The sequence below is a fragment of the Muntiacus reevesi genome, chromosome 2 (genome assembly GCF_963930625.1).
Source record: "Muntiacus reevesi chromosome 2, mMunRee1.1, whole genome shotgun sequence".
In the NCBI taxonomy this organism is placed as follows: Eukaryota; Metazoa; Chordata; class Mammalia; order Artiodactyla; family Cervidae; genus Muntiacus; species Muntiacus reevesi.
Window position 1 is genome coordinate 232,623,964 of NC_089250.1, and position 7,967 is coordinate 232,631,930.

Sequence of the window (7,967 nt, forward strand, 5' to 3'; positions counted from 1 at the left end):
ATATACTAGGTCAAAAGTAGCTCGGAGAGATCAAGGGCATTGTATCATTTTAAGTCTCTTCCTTGAGATTAAGGTCAACATTCTGGATAATCTTACATACCTTGCTTTCAATAAAGAATATTCATTTTTAATAAACAAAATATGATTAACCATTATTATGCTTGTATCTTTATAACCTGTTCCAGTATTTCTATAGAAATACTTATTAAAAGTAGAATTATTAGAACGAATGATATAAGCAATTTAAATCCTGGTAGATGATACTAAATCACCCTCCAAAGATGTGAATAATTTACCATAGATTTTATTTTGTAGGTGTCTTCATTTTTTTTTTTTTTAACTTTTTTGCAGTACTGTGGGGCATGTGGGATCTTAGTTCCCTGACCAGGGATTGAACCTGTGTCCACTGCATTGGAGGCATGGAGTCCTAACCACTGGACCATCAGGAAAGTCCCTTTGTGGGCTTTCTTAGGACAGAGGAAGGGTAAGGACAGAGCTATGTCATTCTTTCATAGAATTGCAGGGGAAGTGATTTCATTAAAGATGGACATGAAGTGTTTAGGGGATGTGCTGGCAAGATGGCAGGGGAAGTGCCAGCTTTTAAAGCTGATGCAAAGTCTGAATCTGCTGGTAGTCGGGCACGGGGAGGCCAGCACAGAGAGGCCAGCCAAGCGGATAAAGTGGAAAGGATTCTTCAAGACGTGCGTCCACATACACATTGCTTCAGAAGAGGCCCGTATTGCTAGAAGCAGCAGCGGGAAGCCATTATGAGAGCTTGCACAATCTATTCTAGCTGCGAATGTTTCCCAATATAATTTACAAAATTTCAGTTGGAAATGCATTAGCAGCTGAGCAGTGAGGAACGTCTATGGGGTAAATAGGAAAACTAAATTAAAACCCCAGCTTCGAACACGATCGACCGTGTGAGCAGCCCCTGCAGTCTTCTCTAACCTTTTCAAGTCCAAAGAGCCCTTTTGTTCTACCCAGTTTATGGGTTGGTTTTCATTTGATTTGGTTGCAGGAAGTTTTTATGGAATCCGTGTAAATGACTGCTGATGAGCTCGCATGCAAAACCATCCGTTCACACATTCCTCGTAAAAGGGTCTCGGAAGGAGAGAGAGAGACAGACATTTTAAAATCCACAGCACAAAAGAGAGATCAAGAGTGAGGGTAATAAGACAGATGGACAGACAGACAGGGATGAGGGCAGAGAAAGAAACAGAGAAACAGAGAGAGTGGCACCAAGGGAGAGGTTGAAAATGACACAACGCCCTTGACCTCTCCAAGTTGCCTTTGACCTAGTATATTCTAACCATGAACTGATTCTCTTTAAGCTCTGCAAGCTGTCTCCTGGCCCTGTGTGGACTGACCCGTGCATTGGGAAGCTTTGCCATTATCTCCGAGGCCATGCACCCTTCCTCCTGGGCCTCTGAGACCCTCACCGAGAGGAAGACCTTCACCTTCTCCTGACAGCACCGTTTCCAGCTCTGTTCTCCCCTCCTGATGGCCCTCCATCCTTTTCTGTCCTGAGTTGTCCTTCCAGCTCCACTTCCTAGAACAGGCTCCAGATTCAGCTAGACCACACAAGGTTAGTTATATCCCTCCGGGGATCTTAAACCCAAGTGACGCTTTGGACAAAATCTTCCTCTTTGAAGACTGGGAGACATCTTTTCCCCATGAGCTCACCATTTCCCACTGGAGGTTCTTGTGGATAAGCACATTGATAACTCGGAGTAAACTGAGACCTTTAGGTACGTTGTACGACCAAGTTCATAATTTTTTTAAAAAGTGGTCAGAAATGTAATCATATTGCCCTTTGATCTAGTAGAAGTATTCCTTGAAATTTAACAACAACAACAAAATAGTAGCCAAGGAGAAGGTAGCCAAGGAGAAGGTCCCAAACTGCCCCCACCTGAGAGGCCACTACCATTTTCCAACCCTGCATGTTCTGGATCCCGCCTTTCAAGGCGGCAATCTTGCTGACAACCGTGTGGAGCACCTACTGTGTGTCCATCAGGGGCTGGGGATCCAGGGCCGCATCTCCTCCTTCATGGAGGGTACATTCAAGCTGGGAGACCACAACAAGTGACCAATGAATAACACAACTCTAGCTGGACATCAGGGCTTTGCAAAGCACTAATGTAGAAAGATGATGCTCGAGGTAGGTGGGAGAGGGGGTTTCCTTAGATGAGATGGGCAGGGTGGCCACTCAGGAGGAATATCAGAGCAGAGGTTTAAATAATGAAAGGAGAAGAGATAGACATGCCCTGACGTAGGAACGAGCTGGGCGGTGTATGTGTGTGTTTTTGTTTTTGTTTTAATTTTTATTTTATATTGGAGAACAGTTGATTAACATTGTTGTGTTAGTTTCAAGTGATTCAGTCCCACACATACATGGATCTATTCTTTTTTAGATTTCTTTTCCCATTTAGGTTATTACAGAACATGGCACATACTTCCCTGTGCTACACAGTAGGTCCTTGTTGGTTATTTATTTTATTTTATTTATTCATTAAATATTTACTTTTTGGCTACACCATGCAGAACATGTTTAACTCCCTGATCAAGGATGGAACTATGGCCCCTGCTTTGGAAGCCTGGAGTCTTAACCACTGGACAGCCAGGGAAATCCTGATTATCTATTTTAAATATACCACTGTTAAGGAGCAGAAATACTTTTCTATTTCTTGTTATCATTTGGTGACCTAGATAAGTGAAAAAAATGTTTGGAGTCCCCATGGCATTTCAGTGATCAGGATATGGTTAAAAACAACGTCCCATGCATGCCTAAGAGCCCGTAGCCGAGGGGTCACTAACAGAGGAGCAGAGGGAGGGGGAGAGAAGCCGTGTGGCACTTTCCACCTGAAGTTGCACGGTGCATCTGTGTGCGGCCACTCACATGCATACCGCCTGAGTGTGCTAGCCTTTGTGCCTCACCCCTGAAGTCTAGCCAACCCTCTTGTCACAGCTAAACCAGAGCAAGGCGGGCCTGGACGCTGCAAACAGTCCAAATCCAGGCTGCAGGCATTCTTCAGGATGCAATGGAGACAGAAGGGGAAAAAAAAACACCTAAAATCCTAAGATATAAATAAGAGAGACTGATGGAACTTTAGACATGCAGATGATAATTCTCAATACTCAACTCTGAGAAGTTACATACCAAAAAATCAAGCATTCTCTGTGATGAATGTTAAATAGAGCAAGTGACTTCTACCCAGGCCATAAAAGTTGGTGCTATAAAAGTTGGTTTTTGAAACGAGAAAGAAATCTACACAGAACAGAGAATTCTGCAGTCATACATGGATATATTCCAGAGAGGAAAGATTAGAAACTAATGCTAAAGCTTGACTATGTGTATAATATATATAAAATTTATTAGCTATAATTATATATATAATTTTATCATAATCTATTACTGTATAAATATATATAGTAAGTTATCTATATATAGAAGTGGGCTTTGACAAGGTTCCTTCTTGCTTGAGTGTACTTTCCATCAGACTTGCCTCTTTTATGGGCAGAGCTAAAACCAAAGCAGTAAATGGATGGAAAGAAATAGTTATTTTAAATCTGATCTTCTTGTTGATTATATTAAAAATTTAAACTTCTGTATGGTCACAATGAGAAAAAAGAAGTCCTAACCAAAGTCAGAAGCTGAGTCGCAATGTGGGCAACAGCATCGCATAATAGACAAAGGGCTAATTTTTATTATTTACAAAGAGCTCTTAGAAATCAATAGGGAAAAGACAAACAACCCAATAGATACATGAGCAAAGTACAAGAACAGGCAGATAGCAGGGAAAAGCAAAGTATTTGGCCAATGGCAAATGAAAATGCTACTCTCACCATTAGAGAAATAAAAATGAAAGCATTTAGTTATCTTTTAAAACATAGATTTAAAAGACTTAAACTGTGTTTTAATTTGGACCTCCAAGAAGCAGACCCCCAGGAAGTGTTTGGGTACAAATAATTTATTTGGGAGGGATCCTGGGAAGCCCTGATGGCTTAGGCTGTAAAGAATCCACCCACCAATGCAGGAGACACAGGAGATGTGGGTTCGATCCCTGGGTTGGGAAGATCCCATGGAGAAGGACATGGCAACCCACTCCGATATTCTTGCCTGGAGAATCCCATGGACAGAGGAGCTGGGTGGGCTACAGTTCATGGAGTCACAAAGAGTTTGATATGACTGAGCTTGTGCACGCGGGTACACACACACACACATCAGGATTTGGAAGGGATGCTTGGAAGCAGAGGACCTGGGAGAGGGGAGGGGTGAGGAGGAAATTGATCAGGTCACCCTGGGGACTGGAGTTCAATGTCACTGAGGAAGTCAAGGCGGGAGGGGTGGAGGGTGGTGTGTGAGGGAGAGCTGAGCACTCAGAGTGACCTCATCTAAGAGGTGGGAGACCTACACCCCACTGCCATCAGGTCCCAGTCAACGGCTGCCCGGGGATGGAGCGGTCATTAATTCTGCAGCCCAGCTGGCCAGCAATGGGCATGTGTGAGAGAAGCCTCCCTGGGCAGCCAGCAAAGCCCGTGGCAAGGAAACCTGGGGGCCGCAGCACACGTGGACATGAGGAGGGGAAAGAGACATGTGGTCCGGGCATCAGCAGGGCCTGCTGCCGAAGGATATGTGTGTTCACGCTCTCACAGACTGCACAGCGCTGATTGAGCACTCACATGGGTCATCAGCTCTTTTCATACTATAACTACCACCTTAGGATATAGGTCCCACGTATACCCCTGTTCTCAAATGCGCAAACAGAGATACAAAGGGCTTGTCTAAATAATTTTCCCAAGGTCCTGCAGTAAAGAGATGGCAAACCCACGATTCATTTCAGGCTGACCAACTTCCAGAGCCTTGCCTCTTAACCAGTGTGCTTCCCATGGATACAAAGAGACATTCTCACCTATATGGATGGAAATGTCAATCTGCTACAACGAGGTCCAACTAGTCAAGGCTATGGTGTTTCCCAGTGGTCATGTATGGATGTGAGAGTTGGACTATAAAGAAAGCTGAGTGCCAAAAAATTGATGCTTTGGAAGTGTGGTGTTCGAGAAGATTCTTAAGAGTCCCTTGGACTGCAAGGAGATTCAACCAGTCCATCCTAAAGGAAATCAGTACTGGGTGTTCATTGGAAGGACTGACGCTGAGGCTGAAACTCCAATACTTTGGCCACCTGATGTGAAGGGCTGACTCATTTGAAAAGACCCTGATGCTGGGAAAGGTTGAAGGCAGGAGGAGAAGGGGACGACAGAGGATGAGATGGTTGGATGACATCACCGACTCAATGGACATCAGTTTGGGTGGACTCCAGGACTTGGTGTTGGACAGGGGGACCTGGCATGCTGTGGTTCATGGGGTCACAAAGAGTAGGACACGACTAAGCGACTGAACTAAGAAGGGTGGTAAAACATTTATGACATATCCATACAGTGAAAATACCATGGAATTGTTAAATATGAGTGAGGAGCTATCTGTACTGAAACAGAAAAAGTTCTACATATTTTAAAATTTAAGTTTCATCTATTATTTTTTAAGTTTTAGTTCAGTTTTGGCTGTATTGGATCTTTGCTGCCACACTCAGGCTTTCTCTAGCAGCGGTGAGCAGAGGCTACCCTTCATTGCAGCAGCTTCTCTTGTTGTGGAGCTCGGGCTCCAGGCGTGTGAGTTCAGTAGGGGCCGTGCACGGGCTTGGTTGCTTCTCGGCACGTGGGATCTTCCTGGGCCAGGGATCGAACCATGTCCCCTGCACTGGCAGGCAGATTCCTATCCCCTGTGCCACCAGGGAAGTCCTACGTTTCACCTTTTAATAGCGCATATAATACCAATTTTTCAGTGTGACTTCATTTGTTCAAAACAGAGAAGGGTGCTCCTTTATTACACGTGCACACACAAGAATCAAAGGGAACACTGATCAGGATTGAGGGTCTGGGAGATAAGGTTGGGGGGTCTTCTCTTTCTTACCCTGTACCTATCCTTCTGAATTATATGAATTTTCTTCCATGTGCACTTTTATAATTTTAAAATCCTCATAAAAATCAATAAACCAAGGGAAAAAAAACACAACCCAATGTTATCCTCAGGATATTAATACGTGGCTTCTGGGGTCCTCTCTGATCAGCTTCTCTTCTTCCCTGAAATGCACCCTTCCCTGAGGCTAACCCCTCCTCCCTTCTTTGCCAGGTTGCTGCTCCCCTTGGGATGCTTCTTCTCTACTCTGCTCTTTTCAAGTCCTACAGATCCTGCAGGGCTTCCCAGGTGGCGCTAGTGGTAAAGAACCCGCCTGCCAATGTGGGAGACATAAGAGATAAAAGTGTTGACTCCCTGGGTTGGGAAGATCCCCTGGAGGAGGGCATGGCAACCCACCCCAGTATTCTAGTTTGAAGAATCCCTGGACAGAGGAGCCTGGCAGCCTGGCAGTCCATGGAGTCGCAAAGAGTTGGCCACGACTGAAGTGACTTAGCACACACACAGAACCTGCAAATCCAACTCAGTGACCACCTCCTCCAAGAAGCCACACTGACTTCCAACAACCTCTTCCTCTCCAAACACTGATAGCCTCTGTGTCCCCTACCAATCACAAGACCTGAAGCCTCACTTTGCTTGACTTCATGTCTCCCATGTTTATGTTTCATTTTCTAGCATTTTTCAGGAAATATATGTTTTGCCAACTCTTGAGAAAAATTCAGCCAGAAGATTGGGAAAATGAGAAAAAGTATTCTCGTTCTCCTGAGAGAATTGAAGCTCAGCAATCACTACGCAGACGTTACTCATTTGAAGGAATCCGCTGATGTCACTTGAAAAGCCAGAGCAGGAAACGCGGTCATGTGGAGTTGAAGGTTAAGGATGAGAGCAGGTGGGAAAAGCGTTCTTATTTTCTGGGTTAGTCTTGCTGGTGGGTGTGTTTGTGACCTTGAATGCTGTTTAACGGGCTTCCCAGTTGGCGCTAATGGTAGAGAACTCCTTTGATAATGCAGGAGATATAAGAGACTAGGTTCAATCCCTGGGTCGGGAAGATCCCCTGGAGGAGACAATGGCAACCCACTCCAGTATTCTTGCCTGGAGAATCCCGTGGACAGAGGAGCCTGGTGGGCCACCGTCCACAGCGTCGCAAAGAGTCGGACACGACAAAAGCAACTGAACATGCACTCATGCGTGCTGCTTAATGGTGTGTCATTCTTGAAACTAAAATAAATATTAATGTTATAGACATGTTATTCTTTATTCAAATCATATGAGCAGAGTTCTAAGAGATTAGAAGCAAAATAAATCCTTTCGCAATTTCTTGATTCTGTGTGATGCTTTTACCCCTGCTAGGAGATCTGAATGTTACACTGTTCAAATATTACACAATAGTGTTCACTGGCCCTTTCCAGTCCACGAGTATTTGCAAATATTCTTTTAAAAACAAAAAACACAAGCTTTCACACCCATGATCTGCCAGGTCAGTGGGGCCAGAACCCGCCTGTAGGGGCTGTTGAACGGCCCAGGTTGGGGGGTGGTGTGCAACATCCCTCAACCTTGCTGAGCATCTTCCACAGTCCTGCTCCCCAATGCTCAAATATTCTTTATAAATCTCTTGTACCACTCTTTATAAATGCTATTAAACTATTTATTTATCAAACAATATTTTTAGACATCCAAGGTTATGATTAACATGATGTGGGTGATTCCAGTTTCTGGAATGAGATCCCAAAGATTCATGTCTGTTGGAAATTTGGAAACACTAGTGCTGTGACTGAGAAGACTAGTCTCTTGATTAGGAGAGCTTTGCTCTTGGATCCGTGGATGGGATGATTGGGTGAGAAAGTACCCAAGCCCAGAAATAGCCCACAGTCAGTCTTCACAATGCCCACCTGCAAGTGACAGTGAGACGTGCTTCAGTTTATGGATGGAGGACTGTGATGCTGGTGATGTCAATGGTGCGTGTGCATCTGTGTGTGTGTGTGTGCATGTATGT

General features: G+C 44.5%; 1 non-coding gene across 1 annotated transcript; it reads right to left on the reverse strand.

The window, feature by feature from the left end:
* Positions 1 to 376: 376 nt before the first annotated feature.
* On the reverse strand, positions 377 to 449 carry TRNAW-CCA (transfer RNA tryptophan (anticodon CCA)). Its single transcript has one exon. It is a non-coding gene; the product is annotated as a tRNA-Trp (tRNA).
* Positions 450 to 7,967: the final 7,518 nt, after the last annotated feature.